Source organism: Oryx dammah, unplaced genomic scaffold (genome assembly GCF_014754425.2).
Source record: "Oryx dammah isolate SB20612 unplaced genomic scaffold, SCBI_Odam_1.1 HiC_scaffold_9, whole genome shotgun sequence".
NCBI classification, from domain to species: domain Eukaryota; kingdom Metazoa; phylum Chordata; class Mammalia; order Artiodactyla; family Bovidae; genus Oryx; species Oryx dammah.
In genome coordinates, this window is record NW_024070193.1 from 50356346 (window position 1) to 50361848 (window position 5503).

The window sequence follows — 5503 nt, forward strand, 5'->3', positions numbered from 1 at the left end:
ACAGATAAAGCAACAATTGTCTTAAATGGAACACATCTGGAGTTGAAGGACCAGAATGACTTTAATCATATTTATACTGCCTCACAATTGGGCTATTTATGGGCTAGTTGGTTGCCTCAAATTTTTATAATCTTTAAATAATAATTAATTCACAATAGGCTAACCTTGATCATCATTTGGATAAAGCTAGATTTTACTTTAAGTGCATTATTTCATGGCAAGTAATTTTAGAGTTCCTGGGTTTCTAGGCTTTCGGAGTTAGGACATAGGCTAGGGCCAATGGTAATAAGGTTAAAGCACCATTATTAAGGAACAACAATTTCAGACACTAAATGAAGAGCAAGGTAAGAGTTGTCAAATACAGTTCCTTTAGGATCTCAGGAGCACTGCATCCCATTGTCAATACAACCCGCTTCCAATGAGAAAGAGCCATTCAAGGCTGAGTGCTGAAGAACTGATGCTTTTCAAACTGTGGTGCTGGAGAAGGAGATCAAACCAGTCAATCCTAAAGGAAATCAACCCTGAATATTCAGTGGAAGGACTAATGCTGAAGCTGAAGCTCCAATATGTTGGCCACCTGATGTGAGGAGCTGACTCATTGGAAAAGACTCTGATGCTGGGTAAGATTGAGGGCAGGAGTAGAAGAGTATGGTAGAGGATTAGATGGTTGGATGGCATCACCTACTCAATGGACATGAGTTTGGTGAAGGACAGGGAAGCCTGGCATGCTGCAGTCCATGGGGTCGCAAAGAGTTGAACACAATTGAGCGACTGAAGAACAACACTATTAATCAGGGTAGAATAAGAGAAAGGCTTCCCTGGTGGCTCAGATGGTAAAGCATCTGCCTAAAATGCAGGAGACCCGGGTTCAATCCCTGGGTCAGGAAGATCCTCTGGAGAAGGAAATGGCAACCCACTCCAGTACTCTTGCCTGGAAAATCCCATGGACAGAGGAGCCTGGTAGGTTATGTCTATGAGATTGCAAAGAGTCGGACACAACTGAGTGAATTCACTTTCACTTTCAGGGCTGTAAAAAGAGACAGTGCCTGGGGCTTAGAACATAGATGTCTCACCTAGTTGTACATTTACCTTCACTTTCACCAGACTCAAAATTATTTCATTGGTGTAGCACCATTCTACAACCCACAGAATTTTTACACATTATTCACTGTCCATGAATTGATTTATTTGCTGATTTCTGAAATTCTCTCTTTGCAGATTCATTTGTTTGGCTTTATGTAAATCCCACTATCAGTTATTCATACATTAGCATAAATAATTACAGCATCTTGATTAAGGCTGATTAAACTTTCCACTCATCAAAGAGAAATGCAGATACTCTGGATATATTATTTTCCTTTACCTTATAAACAGTGCCTTTAGCATGCTATTAGATAAGGTTTTCTCAGAACCCAACAGCTAGATTGTTCTGAAGATGAAGGAGAGAATAAAAAGTAGAGGTTACATTGTGTAGGAAGACCTATTTTGTTAGAAAGATAACTTAGTGAATCTTAAGCTTTTATTTATTTATTTTTTATTCTAAACATTTTAAGGCTATATAATTTTAAGCCATACAATAGTGACTTCAGGTGAATAAGTTCTCCAATATAAAGAAGCTTAATGGCTGGGTTCTATTTGGAAAGTGCACGTAGGTCCCAAATATCTTTATCTTTTTATTAATTTACTATTTCTCACCTATTATGTAGCCTTCTCCTCTGATATCTTTTAAAACTCCAGATTTATTAATATTTAGTTATAAAATTGATTGAGTGCTGGATTCAACTAAAGTTTTCATTTTTCCATGACAGTAGGATAGAGAGACAGGGGACCAAGGAACTTGAGGGTGTAAACATAAGTCAGGTTCAACCAGAGAAACAGAACTGGTATGATGTACATCATCATACATATGATGTGATACATATTCTATATGTACAAGTCATATATATTACATATATATATGTAGTATGTATACATATGTATATACTACAAGGAATTGGCTTATGTGATTGTGAGATCTGGCTAAGCAAGTCCAAAACTGCCACACTTCTGCAGGCAGTGTGGAAGGGAAGATCCTATCCTGGTTGGGCTGGAACCCACTGCACAAGCTGAAGCTGTTGTCCACAGGCAATCAAAAAATAAGACTTTAAATAGGATAGAACTTCATGGGCATGGTCAGAAGCTGTTGTCCACAGGTAAAATTTCTTCTATACCTTGGAGACATGTCAGTCTGACTTTTAAGGCCTTCTAATTGATTTAGTCAGGCCCACTCATAGTATTCAGGGTAAAACACCCTGCCTAAAGTTAGCTGTTTAAGGACTTTAATTTCATTTGCACAAATTTCCATAGCAACATGTAGGTTAGTGTGTGATCAAATAACTGGGGACTGTAGTCTAGCTAAACTGACATATCACAGAAGTCATCACAGTGTATAAAAAGGAGGAGTCAGTGATGGGCCATAAGACCTTATAAATTGAAAGTGAAAGTTGCTTAGTCGTGTCCAGCTCTTTGCAACCCCATGGACTGTAGAGTCCATAGAATTCTCTAGGCCAGAACACTGGAGTGGATAGCCTTTCCCTTCTTCAGGGGATCTTCCCAACCCAGGGATTGAACCCAGGTCTCCCACATTGCAGGCAGATTCTTTTCCAGCTGAGCCACCAGGAAAGCCCAGGAATACTGGAGTGAGTAGCTTATCCCTTCTCCAGTAGATTTTCCCAACCCAGGAATCGAACTGGGGTATCCTGCATTGCAGGTGGATTCTTTACCAACTGAGCTGTCAGGGAAGCCCAGGACCTTATAAAGGTATCCTCTAAAGATATGACAATTTCTTTCTAATACCTTCAACCCTTTCTTTCTGGAACTTTTTCTTAATGATCCTTATTTATTTATTTATTTATTTTTGCCACATCATGAAACTTGTGGGATCTTACTTCCCCGACCAGGGACTGAACCCATGCCACTGCAGTGAACGTGATGAGTCCTAACCACTAGACCAAGAGGGAATTTCCTAATGTTTCTTTATTATCAAGTCTTTTAATTAAAAATAAGCATCTCTCTTGCTTCACAGTACTCTCTTATCTTCTTCCTAATTCTTCCCTTTATTTCACATGCAAATCTCTTTATAAATTTACCCACCTCACATCAATTGCTAGATGGAATTGCATATTGAGGCAATTGCCTTTGAAATATTCTCACTCATCATTACAGACATGATCTGCAGGGGTTGAGGCTTTCATCACTGACTGGGGAACAAAGATCCCACATTGCTGTGTGGCACAGCCAAAAAAAAAAAAAAACAACCTGCTCATCAATTCCCGTCACCATTTTAATTGACTTGGTGGTAGAAGTACTATACTGAAGTAAATAATAAATATAATAAAGGAGACTCCACAGAAATAAACACATGGATTATTTGAAAAGCAGTAAAGAAACAAAGGAATAAAATATATGAAGAAGGAAAGATAAAACTTAAACTGTCATTATCCCAAATGTTACAGTCTTCCATATCAAAAAGCCTGCGATGCTCACAGACCTAAAGAACAGACTGGTGGTTGCCAAGAGGGAGGGTTTGGGGAAGGATGGAGTAGAAGGCTGGGGTTAGCAGATGTATGTTTTTATGTACAGAACAGATAAATGACAAGGTCCTACTGTATAGCACAGTAAACTATACTCAATATCCTATGATAAACCATAATGGAAAAGAATATATTAAAAAAGAATACATATACATGTATAACCAAATCAATTTGTTGTATAGCAGAAATTAACACAATGTTGTAAATCAACTATACTTCAATAAAAAAATTTTTTTAAAGGCCTGTGAATCTAGAGACACATAAATAGAATTTATGGAGTTGGCCAAAAAGTTGGTTTGCATTTTTATATAAGGTATTATGGAAGTGCCCAAATGAACTTTCTGGCTAACTCAATAGAGCTTAGCAAAAGTTATTAAGAAAATATATCAATTTTGGCAACCCACAAATTGATTTCATTTATATTACCCAGCAGCAAATAGTTGAAAATACAATGTTTGAAATGATACTATTTACTTTAAATATCAAAGAAATAAAGTACTGAAGAATAAAGTTAATGAATTGTAAGGCCTTTTTAGAAGTCTCAAAACTGTTAAAATGCGGACCTATAGAATATTATACTCCATGAAGTAAGGCAGACGGGAAAGGACAAATACTATATATACCACATATACATGGAACCTAAAAACAATACAAATGAGTCTATACACAAAAAAGAAATAGACTCTCATATACAGATAACAAACTTATGATTACCAAAAGAAGAGGGAGCAGGGGAGGGGCAATTAAATGGAATTAACAAATACAAACTACTATACTTAGATAAGCAACAAGGATTTACTATATAGCACAGGGAATTAGATTCAGTATCTCTTAATAAACTGCAAAGACTATAAGCTGAAAAGAATAACCAAATCACTTTGCTATACACCTGAAACTAACACAATAGTATAAATACTCCAATAAAAAAGTTTAAATAAATGAAGACATAAATCATGTAAATAGACTGTATAAGCTTATTATCTTAGAATTAAATATGTAAGTTTGATGCTATCTAACTTGAATTCTAACTGGGATTTTTGTGCTTTCAGGTCCTCACTGAAGGACCAAAAAAAATATCTTATTCTAAGATCAGGGGAAGTAAGTTAAGTAACTGGAGGTTGGTTATAATTCTGTCACAATTAGCTTCTAATGTTTGATAATTAAAAGAAATATAATCTTCGCAAATGTCCATTCAAACTCAATGAAATATTTAAAGTTCAGCTGCTGCTGCTGCTGCTAAGTCGCTTCAGCCGTGTCCAACTCTGTGACCCCACATAGACGGCAGCCCACCAGGTTCCCCCGTCCCTGGGATTCTCCAGGCAAGAACACTGGAGTGGGTTGCCATTTCCTTCTCCAAAGCATGAAAGTGAAAAGTGAAAGGGAAGTCACTGAGCCGTGTCCGACTCTTCAAGACACCATGGACTACAGCCTACCAGGCTCCTCCATTCATGGAATTTTCCAGGCAAGAGTACTGGAGTGGGGTGTCATTTCCTTCTCCGTTAAAGTTCAGCATCTGGTGAAAATCTCAGGACATATTTTTCACAGGCCTTCTAAAATTTTCTTTCTCCCACCACTCTCACTTCTTCCAACCTGAGGTATTTGCTTAAATCTCATCCCCTAGCACCACCCTGACTATGGAGTTCAGATATAGATTCATTTATGGCTTCTCGTATCTTCATCTAGAAGAATTATCCTTTTAAATTCGCTTTATTTAGATATATTTATTCATGCTGACTTATAGCAATGAAATCCGTCTGTGATATAGATGAGACAAAAAGTCTTTTCTTTTTAAACTCATTTTAATCACAAAAACTCAGAATTTGAAGCATTTTTTGTGACTTACAAAAAATGTAAATTGGTTTAGCCTTAATTAGTCTCCTGTCTTGTGGCTGAGATTTAAGAGCCATCACATCAACCACTAGGCAGAATCT

The 5503-nt window shown here is 37.1% G+C and overlaps 1 non-coding gene across 1 annotated transcript; it reads left to right on the top strand.

The window, feature by feature from the left end:
• The first annotated feature begins 815 nt into the window (after window positions 1-815).
• TRNAF-AAA lies at window positions 816-888 on the top strand. Its single transcript has one exon. It is a non-coding gene; the product is annotated as a tRNA-Phe (tRNA).
• The last annotated feature ends 4615 nt before the right edge of the window (window positions 889-5503 follow it).